General features: G+C 45.7%; 1 long non-coding RNA gene across 1 annotated transcript; it reads right to left on the bottom strand.

Moving 5' to 3' along the window:
* Window positions 1–1,395: 1,395 nt before the first annotated feature.
* On the bottom strand, window positions 1,396–13,659 carry LOC144489985 (uncharacterized). The gene is made up of 2 exons (XR_013497119.1): window positions 13,554–13,659; window positions 1,396–1,652 (listed from the first exon to the last, which is right to left on the bottom strand). It is a non-coding gene; the product is annotated as an uncharacterized LOC144489985 (long non-coding RNA).
* Between the last annotated feature and the right edge of the window lie 4,274 nt (window positions 13,660–17,933).

Here is a 17,933-nt window from a genome sequence, read left to right on the forward strand (position 1 = left end):
GCATAAAACTAAAGTTGATTTCAGAGAACCAGTAGCAAAATAATTAGGTACTAGTAATTGATTTCCAGATGATTAACAACAGTGTCGGGCAATGACCAGCTCCAATCCAACAAGAGTGCATCTAATCATCTCCCCTTCAATGGCATTATCACTTCTGAAGTCCCAACCGTCAGGATCACTGTTTACCAGAAGCCTAACTGGACCAGCCGCATTAAATACAAGAGAAAGTCGATGGCTGTGAATTACGTGGCGAGTGACTCACCTGATTCCTGAAGCTTTTTCATCACCCACACGTCAGGAGTATGATGGAATGCTTTTCACTTGCTTGGATGAATACAGCTTCAACATTGCTCAAGAAGTTTGACATCATTCAGGGCAAAGCATCTGCCAGCATTTTTAACATTCACACCATTCACCACTTGTGCATAATGGTAGCAGTTTGGACACCAGCTTCTCAAATGCAATCAATTCTGGCTTTGCCAATGACAGCCACATCCCGTGAACAAATCTGTTTTAGTATAGAAGCTGGCTCATTACAGTTAAAGACATCTGTTTTTCAATTCAATAAAAATATAATTTAAAATGAACAGCCTTGTTAAAGCAACAAAATGTATACTCTAAATTATGTTCTATCCCTATAATGTTCTTTTCAAAATATAGGGACTTCAAAAGCTTGAACAAATTGTAGTCATTGTTTCCTCAACTTATACAAAATGATGGATGTTACAGTTCAAAACTAAGGTGGTATATTTTTTTAAAACCTAGTTTATTATAAAACTATGAATCAAATCAGAAATTGAAAATTCCAGTCCTGATTTTGTTTGGAATTGATCAAAATTATCAGTGAACCTGAGAGATGGGCTGAAGCAGTACAGGATTCCACCACTAGGAAGAGCTAATTGCATAGTTCACAAGGCCTTAAAATAAAAAAGAATGCATCATAGTTCTCCAATATTAAGTGGATTGCTGTAAAATGTATAACTACCAGGACAATTTCAGAGTCACGTATCCAAGGCAATATATACAACATATATTCTTTCCTGGACTCAATGAATTTATATATTTTTGCATTCAGAAAAAGTAGCCCTATTACCCAATGGATTGTATGGTGTGGCCCTGATCCATTCAGATCAGGAGAGTTGAAGGTTCAATCTCTAGTTTTTGCAGATGAGCTGATTTCAGCTGAGGGAGAGGCAGTATGAGTACAAAACTTAGCTGGCTGGGGTCAGGGTTAACAGGCAGGGTTAGCAGGAGTTAACAGCCAAGATTCCAGTTGTGATTGTTTTCTAATAACTTGCATGTTCACTTAAAAAAACAGGTCCAGTTTGGCAAGATATGTTGCAAAAAAAAACATTTCAAACTACCAGAATAAATAAATCCATTTAATACCACAAAGATTTCTGTTTTCAGATTTATTGCAACTATTTGTACAGTTACATGATGTATAGTTGAAGTTAAAAATCTCAGAAATTATATCCAATTGCATCAAAGAATTATCAAATAAATGGAATTACAAGTATTATAATATTACAAGACAACAGTACGTAAATAAAGGGTGACACTGGAATAACAAAACATGCTGTATGTATTCCCCCCACCTTGAGGACGTGCAGAGAAACATGGTCTTAACTCTGAAATCCAAGTTGTGATAGCTGAAGGACAGAAAAGAGCACCAGTTAAGTTTTAAGTTTATTTATTAGCGTCACAAATAGGCTTACATTAACACTGCAATGAAGTTACTGTGAAAATCCCTTAGTCGCCACACTCCGGCACCTGTTTGGGTACACTGAGGGTGAATTTAGCATGGCCAATGCACCTAACCAGCACATCTTTTGGAACGTGGGAGGAAACCAGAGCACTCGGAGGAAACCCATGCAAACACGTTTCCTCCGAGTGCTCTGGTTTCCTCCCACGAACGTGCAGACTCCGCAGTGACCCAAGCCAGGAATTGAACCCGGGCCCCTGGCACTGTGAGGCAGCAATGCTAACCACTGTGCCACCATGCAGCCCAGTACACAGTGTGGAAGGGAAAGGCAAGAGTAGCACTAGGCTGCTATATCCTGGGATTAACTGCAAACCAAACATCACAAGAGGCAAGCTGCACACTGAAATAAGTGACACCACAAACAACAGTTATGACTAAAATTCTGTAGCCCTATCACACACCCAGTTGAGAACGGTGATGGGCAATTGGGCATCACCTCAAAATAAGGGGAAGCAGATTTAGGACTGAGTTGAGGAGGAACTTCTTCACACCAAGGGTTGTGAATCTGTGGAATTCCCTGCCCAGTGAAGCAGTTGAGGCTACCTCATTGAATGTTTTTAAGGCAAGGATAGATACATTTTTGAACAGTAAAGGAATTAAGGTTTATGGTGAGCGGGTGGGTAAGTGGAGCCGAGTCCACAAAAAGATCAGCCATGATCTTATTGAATGGCGGAGCAGGCTTGAGGGGCCAGATGGCCTACTCCTGCTCCTAGTTCTTACGTTCTTATTAATTCATACTACGTCTGAGAACAAGTGCAAGAGACAAGGCTGAATTATTTGAGAGCATCTTAAGCCAAAAGGAACATGTACAATCCCCTCAAGGTTGTATAACAGAGTCCATGTGAACTTTAGTTCCGTCCATGTGAGATCCAGTACTAAACACGGCAAAGGTTGAATATGTGGGATTGCGTGGATAAGGCCTGAATAAGATGCTCTGTCGGAGAGTCAGCATAGACTCGATGGGCCAAATGGCCTCCTTCTGCACTTTAGGGATTCTATGATTCTGGGTTATGGGTCCTGTTAAAACCCTCTTTTCAACATTTGGAAAGAACTGTTCCCTCTGTGACACCAAGTCCACTCCTAACATTCCCTCCCTTTCTTCAGGCACCCTTTTGTATAAGTGTAGGAGATGCAACATCTATCCTTTCACCTGCTTCTTTTGCACTGTCTGCTCCTTTGCCTTCAAAATAAAACAGCAATTTACTTTTATTTTAGTATATTGTAGAACATAGAAAGCCACAGCACAAACAGGCCCTTCGGCCCACAAGTTGCGCTGATCATATCCCTACCTCTAGGCCTATCTATAGCCCTCAATCCCATTAAATCCCATGTACTCATCCAGAAGTCTCTTAAAAGACCCCAACGAGTTTGCCTCCACCACCACCGACGTCAGCCGATTCCACTCACCCACCACCCTCTGAGTGAAAAACTTACCCCTGACATCTCCTCTGTACCTACCCCCCAGCACCTTAAACCTGTGTCCTCTCGTAGCAACCATTTCAGCCCTTGGAAATAGCCTCTGAGAGTCTACTCTATCCAGACCTCTCAACATCTTGTAAACCTCTATCAGGTCACCTCTCATCCTTCGTCTCTCCAGGGAGAAGAGACCAAGCTCCCTCAACCTATCCTCATAAGGCATGCCCCCCAATCCAGGCAACATCCTTGTAAATCTCCTCTGCACCCTTTCAATGGCTTCAACATCTTTCCTGTAATGAGGTGACCAGAACTGCGCGCAGTACTCCAAGTGGGGTCTAACCAGGGTCCTATAAAGCTGCAGCATTATCTCCCGACTCCTAAACTCAATCCCTCGATTAATGAAGGCTAGTACGCCGTACGCCTTCTTGACCGCATCCTCCACCTGCGAGGCCGATTTAAGAGTCCTATGGACCCGGACCCCAAGGTCCTTCTGATCCTCTACACTGCTAAGAATGGTACCCTTCATATTATACTGCTGCTTCATCCCATTGGATCTGCCAAAATGGATCACTACACACTTATCCGGGTTGAAGTCCATCTGCCACTTCTCCGCCCAGTCTTGCATTCTATCTATGTCTCGCTGCAACTTCTGACATCCCTCCAAACTATCCACAACACCACCTACCTTGGTGTCGTCAGCAAACTTACCAACCCATCCCTCCACTTCCTCATCCAGGTCATTTATGAAAATGACAAACAGCAAGGGTCCCAGAACAGATCCCTGGGGCACTCCACTGGTCACTGACCTCCATGCAGAGAAAGACCCCTCCACAGCCACTCTCTGCCTTCTGCAGGCAAGCCAGTTCTGGATCCACAAGGCAACAGCCCCTTGGATCCCATGCCCTCTCACTTTCTCAAGAAGTCTTGCATGGGGGACCTTATCGAACGCCTTGCTGAAGTCCATATAGACCACATCCACCGCTCTTCCTTCGTCAATGTGTTTGGTCACATTTTCAAAGAACTCAACCAGGCTCGTAAGGCACGACCTGCCCTTGACAAAGCCGTGCTGACTACTTTTGATCATACTAAACTTCTCTAGATGATCATAAATCCTGTCTCTCAGGATCCTCTCCATCAACTTACCAACCACTGAGGTTAGACTCACCGGTCGGTAATTTCCCGGGCTGTCCCTGTTCCCTTTCTTGAATATAGGGACCACATCTGCAATCCTCCAATCCTCCGGAACCTCTCCCGTCTCCATCGACGATGCAAAGATCATCGCCAAAGGCTCCGCAATCTCCTCCCTCGCCTCCCACAGTAACCTGGGGTACATCCCATCCGGTCCCGGCGACTTACCAACCTTGATGCCATTCAATAGTTCCAACACATCCTCTTTCTTTATGTCCACATGCTCGATCCTTTCTGTCCACCGCAAACCAGCAGTACAACCACCCAGATCCCTTTCCACCGTGAATACCGAGGTAAAGTATTCATTAAGCACCTCCGCCATTTCTAACGGTTCCGCACAAACTTTTCCCCCTTCACCTTTTAGGGGTCCTATGCCTTCACATCTCATCCTTTTACTCTTGACATATTTGTAGAAAGCCTTGGGATTCTCCTTAATCTTACCCGCCAAGGTCTTCTCATGACCCCTTCTCGCTCTCCTAATTTCCTTCTTAAGCTCCTTCCTACATCCCGTATACTCCTCTAAATCCTTAACACCTCCTAGCTCTCTGAACCTTCTGTACGCCTCTCTTTTCTTATTCACCAGGTTCATCACAACCTTCGTGCACCACGGTTCCCGTACCCTACCAACACCCCCTTGTCTCATCGGAACGTTGTCATGCAGAGCTCCAGACAAACATTCCTTGAAAATCCTCCACTTTCCTTCGGTACTTTTCCCCAAGAATGCCTCCTTCCAATTTACCCGTCTAATTTCCTCCCTGATGACACTGTATTTCCCTTTACTCCAGAGAAACACTTTCCTAGCCTGCCTGATCCTATCTCTTTCCAATGCTATCGTGAAGGAGATAGAATTATGATCGCTATCCCCAAGATGCTCACCCACCGAGAGATCCTCCACCTGTCCAGGTTCATTAGCCAGCACCAGATCAAGTACAGCCTCTCCTCTAGTAGGCTTATCCACATACTGTGTCAGGAAACTCTCCTGGACACACCTAACAAACTCCTCTCCATCCAAACCCCTAGCCCTAGGGATATTCCAATCTATGTTTGGGAAATTAAAATCTCCCATCACGACAACTCTGTTATTCCTACATCTCTCCAGGATCTGTTTCCCCATCTGCTCCTCAACATCTCTGTTACTATTGGGCGGCCTATAGAAAACACCCAGCAAAGTTACCGACCCCTTCCTGTTCCTAACCTCCACCCACAGAGACTCCGTAGTCAATCCCTCCACGGCGTCCACCTTCTCTACAGCCGTGACACTATCCCTGATCAACAGTGCCACTCCCCCCCCTCTCTTGCCTCCCTCCCTGTCCTTCCTGAAACATCTAAAACCCGGCACCTGAAGCACCCAGTCCTGTCCCTGAGACATCCAAGTCTCCGTAATGGCCACCACATCACAATTCGAAGCAGCAATCCACGCTCTAAGCTCATCCACTTTATTCACTACACTCCTGGCATTAAAATAGACACATCTCAGACCTTCAGCCTGAGCACTTCCCTTCTCCATCACTCGTCTAACCTCCCTCTTACCCTGTCTACATTCCTTATCTATTTGCGAGCTAACCTCCTCGCTCTCAGTCCCCTCATTTCGATTCCCTCCCCCCTTGTTGTTTATGACGTACGCACACTGGGCGACCACTTTGTGGAACAAATAGAATGGAGATTCAGTCCGTAAGTATGACTCAGAGTTCCTGCTTGTTTCGCATTTTAATTCTGCACTTTGCTCTCAGCCTGACATTTCTGTCCATGGCCTGCTACAGTATTCCCACGAAGCTTAATGCAACCATGAGGAACAACACCTTATACTTCAACTCGGTTCTCTACAGTCTTCTGGACTCAACTCAGGTTCAACGACTTTGGATCATAACCTCTGCCTTTATCTTGTTCCGTGCATTTTTTTTCTTCTTTTGTTATTTTGTGTTGGTCTCGTCTGATTTCTTCCTTTATCGCTTCATGTTGCATTCAAATGTTTTTTTAGATAGCTATTCAGACCTCACATCACACAAAGGGTGGCACAGTGGTTAGCACTGCTGCCCTCACTGCGGCAGTGACCCGGGTTCGATTTCCGGCTTGGGTCACTATCTGTGCGGAGTCTGCAAGTTCTCCCAGTGTCTGCGTGGGTTTCCTCCGGGTGCTCCGATTTCCTCCCACTGTCCAAAGACGCGCTGGTTAGGTGCATTGGCCACCCTAAATTCTCCCTCAGTGTATCCGAACAGGCGCAGGAGTGTGGCGACTAGAGGACTGTCACAGTAACTTCATTGCAATTTTAATGTAAGCCTGCTTATGACTAATAAACTTTAAAAAAACTTTTAAACTCTCATTTGGATATAACCTTTGTTTCTTTACCATGCCCATTACCACACTTTTTGGCTGTTGCATCATGAAATCTTTTGATATTTAATCTCCCTTGCCCTCTATCTGTGATGTGGAGATGCCGGTGTTGGACTGAGCTATGCACAGTAAGAAGTCTCTCAACACCAGGTTATTTGTGCTACCAAATAAACCTCTTGGACTTTACCCTGGTGTTGTGAGACTTCTTACTGTACTCCATCCTATCACAGAGGGTCCCCGTTTGTTCTTTTTGCCCTTCCACCTGTTTAAAAACATTTTTATCTTAATTCACACTTTGTATGAAAAACAGAGAGGAAGAGCATTATTTAAATGGTGATATATAGGGAATCTAGAACCAGGGGACAGTCTCAGGATATGGGTAAAGCATTTAGGACTGAGATGAGGAAAACTTTCTTCACTCAGAGGGCAGTGAACCTGTTTAATTCTCTACCACAGAAGCCTGTGAAGGCTAAATCACTGAACGTATTCAAGAAAGCAATACATAAAAAAAATATGTTAATGGCATTAAGGGGTATGGGGAGAAAGCGGGAATATGGCATTGCGTTAGAGGATCAACCATAATCACATTGAGCGGCAGAACAGGCTTGAACGGCCTACTGTGGCTCCTGGTTTTTGTGTAAGGTCACTCCACAGGAAATATTCTTTGATTCTCTCCACAGATTCTCATTTTCTCAGCTTTTTTTAAATTTCAGATTTCCAGCATTGTTCTTTGCACTAGTGCTCCTCAGAATCTTACATGCTTCAATAAGATATCTCTCATTCATCTAAACTCCAATGAGCATAGGTCCACTTTGTTCACCGTTCCACATCAGGCAACCCCTTCATCCAGGAATCAAACGATTAAACCTTCTCTGAACCATCTCCAATTTGAGTTTTTGTAGGTTCTTTCACAGGCTATGCCAACATTTATTACTCATCCCAATGCCCTTGAGAAGGTGCTGGTGAGTCACCTTCTTGAGCTGCTGCAGCATATGGGTTCCCATAGAAGTGCTACACCAGTCCTATTAGATCAGGCTTGTCCAAAGTACTGCCCATGGGACAAAGTGGCCCTGGCATCAGATTTCAAATTTGCAGTCAAAGTGGTGAGAGAAGATACTTCATGGAGCTGCTCTGCTAATTGCTTTTGCTTCTGATGAGTGGACTAGTGCAGCTAATAACAGCAAATGATGGAATGAAACAGTGCATGACTAGAGGACAGCGAACAGCATTGGTGAAAATGTGGAGCGCTGTTGGGCCGAGGGAAGTGAAACAATGGTGAGGCAGGAACGCAAGCAGCTAGGCAAATCCAACCCAAACTCAAGGGAGGGTACTTTCGAATTGGGGCACGGGCGGGAGCGAGGGCGGGGGCGAGGGGGCGCGCGGGCCGGGGCGAGGGGGCGCGCGGGCCGGGGCGAGGGGGCGCGCGGGCCGGGGCGAGGGGGCGCGCGGGCCGGGGCGAGGGGGCGCGCGGGCCGGGGCGAGGGGGCGCGCGGGCCGGGGCGAGGGGGCGCGCGGGCCGGGGCGAGGGGGCGCGCGGGCCGGGGCGAGGGGGCGCGCGGGCCGGGGCGAGGGGGCGCGCGGGCCGGGGCGAGGGGGCGCGCGGGCCGGGGCGAGGGGGCGCGCGGGCCGGGGCGAGGGGGCGCGCGGGCCGGAGCGAGGGGGCGCGCGGGCCGGAGCGAGGGGGCGCGCGGGCCGGAGCGAGGGGGCGCGCGGGCCGGAGCGAGGGGGCGCGCGGGCCGGAGCGAGGGGGCGCGCGGGCCGGAGCGAGGGGGCGCGCGGGCCGGAGCGAGGGGGCGCGCGGGCCGGAGCGAGGGGGCGCGCGGGCCGGAGCGAGGGGGCGCGCGGGCCGGAGCGAGGGGGCGCGCGGGCCGGAGCGAGGGGGCGCGCGGGCCGGAGCGAGGGGGCGCGCGGGCCGGAGCGAGGGGGCGCGCGGGCCGGAGCGAGGGGGCGCGCGGGCCGGAGCGAGGGGGCGCGCGGGCCGGAGCGAGGGGGCGCGCGGGCCGGAGCGAGGGGGCGCGCGGGCCGGAGCGAGGGGGCGCGCGGGCCGGAGCGAGGGGGCGCGCGGGCGGGAGCGAGGGAGCGCGCGGGCGGAACCCCACGATCACCCTTAGGCCCTGCCCACAATAGGCCCCACCATCTTGATACTGCCCCAAGCCCGATGGACAGTGCCAAGGTGCCCCCTGGGCATGGACGCTTTGCCCCTTGGGCAGTGCCGGGGGCACAGGCGGGCAGTGCCAGGGTGCCCATGACCAGGGTGCACCCCCTCCCTGCCACCCGCGCTTGAGAGGGGCCCCCGATTGCCCTCCTTCACTCCAGTGGGGTCTCCCGCTAGTTCCCTGAATGTGGGGAGCTACTCTAAACTCCGTAGGAGGGAAATGCTCCTGGCAGGGTGGGAGATGCTATTGGTCCCAGAGAATTCAGTCCTGGGCCAAATAATGACATTTAAATTACGTTAAAAACAGATTAAAATCACTTATCCGGTCTCCCCATGCGTCGGGAACGCATGCGCGAATTCTGAGAAATGGCCGACACGCCCATCTCCTAACCCGATGTGCCAAAAAACTAGCGTGTCGCAATGGGAGAATCGGACCCATAGAGTCATACAGTGCAGAAAAGGCCCTCTAGCCCATCAAGTCTGCACTGACAATAACTACCACTAAAGGCATGCGAATCTCAATTTCCTGCACTTGCCCCATATCTTTGAATACTATGATATTTCAAGTGCTCATCCAATATTTTTTAAAGGTTGTAAGGTTTACAGCCTCGACTGCCTTCCCAGGCAATGCATTCCAGATGACCACCACCCTCAATGAAGATGATTTTTCTCAAATCCCATCTGAACCTCCTGCCCCTCACCCTATAACTATGTCCTCTCATGATTGACCCCATAACCAAGGGGAACAGATGCTCCCTATCTACTGTGTCCACACTCCTCATAATCTTACTACACCTCAATCATGTTCCCCCTCAGCCTTCTCTGCTCTAAAGAAATCAATCCAAGCCTATTTAGTCTCTCCTTAAAGCTCAAATGCTCCATCCCAGGCAACATCCTGGTGAACCTGCTCTGCACCCCATCTAGTGCTATCATATTCTTTCTAGAATGAGGTGACCAGAACTGCACACAGTACTCCAGTTGTGGCTGAACCAACGCTCTGGGCAATTCCAACATTACCTCCTTGCTCTCACACTCTATGACTGATGAAAGCAAGTGTCCCATATGCCTTCTTAACTATCCTAGTCACATGCTCTGCTGTATTCAGGGAACTGTGAATAAATACCCCAAGATCCTTCTGTTCCTCTGAACTGTTGTTTCCTCTTCCAAAGTGCATCATAGAATCCCTACAGTGCAAAAGGTGGCCATTTGGCCCATCGAGTCTGCACAGACCACAATCCCACCCAGGCCCTATCCCCATAACCCCACACATTTATTCTGCTAATCCCTTGACAATAAGGGACAACTTACCATGGCCAATCAACCTAACCGCACACCTTTGGACTATGGGAGGAAACCGGAGCACCCGGAGGAAACCCATGCAGATATGGGAGAATGTGCAAACTTCACAGACAGTCACCTGAGGCCAGATTTGAACCCGGGTCCCTGGCACTGCGAGGCAGCAGTGCTAACCACTGTGCCACCCATCACCTCACACTTATCAGGGTTAAATATCATCTGTCACTGCTCTACCCATCTGACCAACTCAACTGTATCTTCCTGTAACCTACAACCATCTCCTTCGCTGTTAACCACCCACACCTTAAGGGGAAAAAGCTTAAGCATAGGTGTTTGGGTCACCCAGACTTGAAACATCGGCTCTATTCTCTCTGCACAGAGAATGCATGAGATTTTCCAGCATTTTCTGTTTTTGTTACCAATCTCAATGTTGTCTGCATTCCCCCCACATTTTCATCAAATCATTTCTGTACATGACAAACAATGAGGGTCCCAGTACTGATGCTTGTGGTACTCCACTGGACACCGGCCTCCAGCCACTCGAACAGCCGTCTACCACTACCCTTTGTGTCCTATTACTAAGCCAGTTTTGATCCATCTCGCCAAGTTTTCCTAAATCCCATGTGCTTTAACTGTCTCAAACAGTCTCCCATGTGGGACCTTGTCAAAAACTTAGCTAAAATCCATATAAACTATATCAACTGCACTACCCTCATCCACACACACGATCATATTTTTGAAAAATTCTAATGAATGACCTCCCTCTGACAAAGCTATGCTGACTGTCCCTAATTAACCCATGCTTTTCCAAGTGGATATTAATTCTCTCCTTTAGAATTTTCTCCAACAGTTTCCCTACCACTGACGTGAGACTCACCAGTCTGTAATTTCCTGTTTCATCTCCTCCACCCTTTTTGAAAAGTGGACTTATTGTGCTTCACTGACGAGGACACCTGATCCCTCTATATTGCAGCATTCCCTTCCCATTTAAATAATATTCTGATTTTCTAATAAGAACATAAGAACTAGGAGCAGGAGTAGGCCATCTGGCCCCTCGAGCCTGCTCCGCCATTCAATAAGATCATGGCTGATCTTTTCATGGACTCAGCTCCACTTACCCGCCTGCTCACTATATCCCTTCATTCTTTTACTGTTCAAAAATTTATCTATCCTTGCCTTAAAAACATTCAATGAGGTAGCCTCAACTGCTTCACTGGGCAGGGAATTCCACAGATTCACAATCCTTTGTGTGAAGAAGTTCCTCCTCAACTCAGTCCTAAATCTGCTTCCCATTATTTTGAGGCTATGCCCCCCTAGTTCTAGTTTCACCCACCAGTGGAAACAACTTCACTGCTTCTATCTTATCTATTCCCTTCATAATCTTATAGGTTTCTGTAAGATCTCCCCTCATTCTTCTGAATTCCAATGTGTATAGCCCCAGTCTACTCAGTCTCTCCTCATAACCAACCCTCTCAATCCGGAATCAATCTCGTGAATCTCCTCTGCACCCCCTCCAGTGCCAGTATATCCTTTCTCAAGTAAGACTAAAACTATACACAGTACTCCAGGTGTGGCCTCACCAGCACCTTATACAGTTGCAACATAACCTCGCTGTTTTTAAACTCCATCCCTCTAACAATGAAGGACAAAATTCCATTTGCCTTCTTAATTACCTGCTGCACCTGCAAACCGTCTCCTTGAGATTCTTACACAAGGACACCCAGGTCCCTCTGCACAGCAGCATGCTGCAATTTTTACCATTTAAATAATAGTCCATTTTGCTGTTATTCCTACCAAAATGGATGACCTCACATTTACCAACATTGTACTCCATCTGCCAGACCCTTGCCCACTCACTTAGACTATCTGTATCCCTTTGCAGACTTTCAACGTCCTCTGCACACTTTGCTCTGCCACTCGTCGTAGTGTCATCTGCGAATTTTGACATACTACACTTGGTCCCCATTCACCAAAATTGGAAAAACAAATATTAATGGCAAAACACTCCATGTCTGGGATTCACTTTGGTCACAGAAGGTTGCACTTGTGGAGAGGACCAATAATTGGAGTCCGAGGACATCCCTGCCAGAGCTGCTCAGGCAGCAACTTGACGCTGTTCATCTCATGTACTTTACTGCATTAGATCAAAAGTACGACAGTTTATTTGATGATTTTGCAGTGTTAACCACTATCAAAAACTCCTCTAACATTGAAGCAGCTCATAGCAGCTGACAGTAAGATCTGCATTAAACTCAGATTTGTTCTTACAAGTGACAGGTAACATCCATGGCAAGTTCCAATGACCGTATCCAACAAGAGAAGGCTTAACCCCCCCACCTGATGTTCATTGATTTCTAACTCAAACCACCTCTGGTAGCAGTGTGATCAACAGCATACCATGGTAGACGAAACTTAATTGGACTGATTAAGAAATTAATTATCTCTAAGCATTTAAACACTAATATTAGAAACCAGTGACTTATTTTTAAAAAAGGGTGTGTGATGATTTCAGCCAGGCTAATGAGGTTGGCTTGCTCGAGTATGAACTACCTGATGAGTCCTCCATTGGCCATGATGGCCTCGTGGTATCATTGCTGGACTATTAATCCAGAAACTCAGCTCATGTTCTGGGGGCCTGGGTTCAAATCTCTCCATGGCATTTTTCAGGCACCTGGTGCGGAGAGGGGTGGGTCGGAATGGCGACCTCCTCGTGAACCTGCTCCTGGGCCTGGCGAGGCGCGCCATCAATAGGTCCAGACAGCAGGCAATCGACGGGGTCGTCCATCCCGAATGTCTGCCCCTCTACCGCGGCTACATTGACGGCCAGGTGTCCCTGGAAAGGGTGCATGTGGTGTCCACGGGCGCAGTTGACGCCTTCCACGCCCGCTGGGCACCACAGGGGCTGGGGTGCATTATCGACCCCGATAATCACCTTTTGGTTTGATGTTTTAAGTTTCCTTTCGACTTTGTTTTTGGTTTGGGCTGTTCCCCCTTTCTTTTGGGGAGCTGCCCCTTTTACTTTGTCCCTAAGTTAGTTTGAGTTAGTTTATTACGTTGGTACCTTAAAAGAATACCTGACGAGTCCTCCTATGAATAGAAATACCTGATGAGTCCTCCTTGTATGCAAAAGAGATACCTGATGAGTCCTAATTGATGGTTAAATCAGGGAGTCTCATGCTCCCTATTTAAAGCAGGTGTGTCAGACTCCCAGCCTGCATTTCAGCAGGGAGCAACTGGAGAGCTGGCTGTGTACAGATGCATGGTGTAAATAAAGTATCTTGGTGACGGGACTTTCACCTCCGTGGAGTTATTACAGGGTGAACCTCAGAACCAATTATTTTGTGTTTATCTACTCTTTAATCAATACCACATGCCACAACTTAATTAAGTAAAATACAATACCTGCTTCAGGAATTGACCAGCATTGAATAGTTCACTGCAGCCATATAACACATGTTTACCAGGTTTATTCTGAATAGAAACAAAAGAAATGAATTTACTTCTTAAAATGAGGTCATGCACCAAGTTTCTGAAAAAGCTTCATATTAAAATAGCTGCATGAGATACATTTTTAATTATATACTTTAAAAACATATTCAGAAAATCCTTATATCTGAATGTCTTGCACATCAATATTGTAGAGTCAAAGAATTCTTCATGCACTTGAATATTTACAGTAAGAAGTCTCACAACACCAGGTTAAAGTCCAACAGGTTTATTTGGTAGCAAATACCATAAGCTTTCGGAGCGCTGCCCCTTCGTCAGATGGAGTGGATATCTGTTCTCCAACAGTACACAGAGACACAGAAATCAAGTTACAGAATTAGTATTAGAATACTAATTCTGTAACTTGATTTCTGTGTCTCTGTGTACTGTTGGAGAACAGATATCCACTCCATCTGACGAAGGGGCAGCGCTCCGAAAGCTTATGGTATTTGCTACCAAATAAACCTGTTGGACTTTAACCTGGTGTTGTGAGACTTCTTACTGTGCTTACCCCAGTCCAACGCCGGCATCTCCACATCTTGAATACTTACTCAGTGGCTGAGCCTCATGTACTAATGTACAAAGTTTAACATCACCCACCACTTAAAAATCATACAGGCAAACTGTGTGTTGAACCTGGAGTTTGGGAATGTTTGGAATTTTTAAAAAAATTTATTCATTCAAAGGACATGGGTGTCACTGGCTGGGACAGCATTTGCTGCCCATTCTTAATCACCCTTGAAAAGGTGACGGTGAGATTCCTTCTTGAACTGCTGCAGTTAACATAGAGGGATCTAGGCGTAAAGGTCCATAGTTCCCTGCAAGTGGCAACACAAGTGGATAAGGTGGTCAAGGGGGCATATGGCATGCATGCCTTCGTCGGTTGGGGCTTAGAGCATAAAAATTGGCAAGTCATCTGTATAGAACTTTAGTTAGGCCACATTTGAAATACTGCATACAGTTCTAGTCACCACACTATTAGAAGGATGTGGAGGCTTTGTAGAAGATACAGAAAGGTTTACCAGGATGTTGCCTGGTTTGGAGGGTATTAGCTATGATAGGAGAGATTGGACAAACTTGGTGTTTTTTCACTCGAACATTGGAGGCTGAGGGGCAACCTGACAAGTTTACAAAATTATGCGAGGCATGGGTAGAATGGGTAGTCAGAAGTCTTTTTCCCCAGGGTGGAACGTCAATTACTAGAAGACATAGGTTTAAGGTAAAAGGGGGAAATTTAAAATAGATGTGAGGGGCAAGTTTTTTTTTTACACGGAGGAAGATAAGTGCCTGGAATGCACTGCCAGAGGTGGTGTTGGAGCAGATACAATAGCAATATTTAAGAGGCATCTTGACAAGATGCATGAATAGGCAGGGAATAGGGCCGTGCAGATGCAAAAGGTTTTTAGAAAGGCGTCATTTGCCAGCGCAGGCTTGGTGGGTGGAAGGGCCTGTTCCTGTGCTGCAGGGTTCTTTGTTTAGTCCATCTGGGGCAGGAACACTACAATGCTGGTAGGAACGGAGTTTGAAGACATTGATCCAGAGACAGGAAAAGAATGATGAATATAGTTCCAAGTCAGGGTGGTGTGTGTCTTGGAGGGGATCGTGCAGGTAATAGTGTTCCCATGCATCTGCTACCCTTGACAAACCCCAACCATCCCTACAGGTCACACACTCCATGGTTCTCCCTTCTACATGCCGCCAAAGCCTATGAATCTCTAAAAGCTGCACTCCCACTCAGTATTGCCATGTACGGTACAACCTATCTGCAAAGTTGTAATAAATATAGTCACAGATTACCCAGCACACGGTTTATTAATCAATCAAGACAGAAAATAATTATATGATGCGTGAATGATGTGAATTGAAAACTAACATTGCAATATATTCCAATATCAAGAATATATTTCCCACAATAATATTAACATGAAAGAACATAAAGAGGAGGAGGAGTAGGCCATGTGCATCTTCAAGCCTTTTTTGTCATTCAATACAATCACAGCTGGTCTTTTACTTGAACATCACCATCCTATATCATCCCAACATCCATAATATACTCAATAATTGACCATTCACAGTTCTCGGAGGCAGAGAATTCCAAAGACTAGCAACTATGAGTGAAAAAAATGTTACTCACCTCAGTCCTAAATTGTTAACCCCTTATTCTGAGACTGTGACCCTGAGTTCTGTACTCAGTCAGGGAAACAGCCTCCTAAGCATCTACCCAGTCAAGCCCCTTAAGAATTTTAGATGTTATTACCATTAGATCAACTCGTATTCTTCTAAACTCTAGGGAATATAGGTCTAAGTCTTATCTTAAGATCTTGGTGGAGGCCAGTAACTAAATAGAAGAAATCCAAAATCCCAGTTATTTACCAAAAGAATGAAGCCCTAAGATTCCACAATTTAAAACAGATGAATGTTTGACTCCACAAGAGCCAAAAAAAATCCTATACTTTAATGTTGATTCTGGGTTTTAAACAGCTTCTGGATTTAGCTTCGATCTTCTTCAGCTTCATTGTATTGCATCATGAGAACCATCAACTTCTACTTTTGAGCTGGATAGCTCTGCAGCCCTTCATTTGGCTGCAACCGGTTTGTTTGGCCAAATGTTTTACTTTCCTAAACTGGGAAGGTCAGTTTCTTTTCTCAATTTCATTTTCATTACAAGGGACTGACTGAAAAAACGTAAGCTTTGCAACCACAGATTATAATATACACGCTCCTCATAGGACAATTCACTCATCCTCGAAATCAGTCTACCTACATCTTACTCCCTCCAAGTCCATCCTTCCCTGTGTAAGGAGACTAAAACTATACACAGTATTTCATCTGTGGTCCCACCAAGATCCTATATAATTGCAGTAAGATGTCTTAATTACAAAGCGATTGCAGTACAAGAATAAAAGCTGCCATGTCATTTGCCTTCATAATTGCCAAACCTGCCATGCTAAATTTCTGTGATTTGTGACAAGATCCTCCTCAATACCAACATTTACCAATCTCTCACCATTTACACAAGTCTGCTTTCTTATTCTTCCCATCAAAGTGGGCAACTTCACACTTCTCTACATCATAAACCATCTGCCACATTCTTTCCACCTCATTGAACTTGTCAAGATCCCTTTGCTTCCTCCTCCCAGTTAACTTTTCCATCTAATTTTGTTTTATCAACAAAATTGGATACTTTACACTTGATTCCCTCTTCTAAATCAATGAATTAGAATTTATATAGCTGGGGCTCAAGCACTGATCCTTGTCATTATCATCCCCAACCACGAGTCCTAATTTTGTGTGCCACCTTATTGGATACAATGAAAATCCAAATACATTCTGTGCACTGGTTCCTTTTTATGTATCCTGCTAGTTGCAATCTCAAAAAAAATAACAGAAATGTCAAATACAATCCACTCCACCCTTTCAATAGTCCATGCTGACTGCCCAAACATACTATGATTTTCTAAGTGCTGAATTTTCACACACCTAATAACAGATTTTAACATGTTCTCTATAATTGACATTCAGCTACCTGGTCAAATTCCCCTTCATCTCTATTTATTCCAGTTTGCTGTCCTTTTTAACATTTTAAATGTTAACTTTAGTTTGAAAAATGAGAGTATTTGATTAAATTTGTTTATCTGAGGCCCTGGAAGAGTTTATTAATTGGACGCCTTTTAAAAAATTCAGATGGTGTTTCACACAAGATTTCTTTCATTTTATACTACAGTCTTTGAAACTATACAATAAAGAACCAAATTAGCAAATCTGACCGACACCAATGATACAGGTTTATTATATGGTGCTCCTTGTACATATGCATTTATCTTTGTACCTAACAGAGGCAGATCAACAACTGATTTCCATTATAAAACAACTTTTAAGAGCTATTGTACAATAAATACTGTTAACTAGAACTTTATTAACTAGCGTAATATTAAGAATCCTACTTTTTACTGTTATGTGAATGCTTTGTTCAAACAAACTACATTATGAATGGTTTCGATGGAATGCTGCAATGGTATCAATATGCTAATTTTCCCAACCTATTCACAATAGATAATTCATAGTTTAGGGTATGCAGGGAACGAGGGAATAGGTAACCACCAGACAGTCAAGTAAAAGCAGACAGGTAGTGCAGGAGTCCCGAGTGCATCCCAATCAGTACTCAGTTCTGAATTATGATGAGAGTGGTGGGTCACCTAGGGAGTACAGCCAGGGTCAACTCCATGGCACCATGGATAGCTCAACTGTATGGGGAGGGTACAAGAAAGACTGGAAGAACAATAGTACAGGTGATTC

This window comes from Mustelus asterias, unplaced genomic scaffold (genome assembly GCF_964213995.1).
Source record: "Mustelus asterias unplaced genomic scaffold, sMusAst1.hap1.1 HAP1_SCAFFOLD_2738, whole genome shotgun sequence".
Classification (NCBI taxonomy): domain Eukaryota; kingdom Metazoa; phylum Chordata; class Chondrichthyes; order Carcharhiniformes; family Triakidae; genus Mustelus; species Mustelus asterias.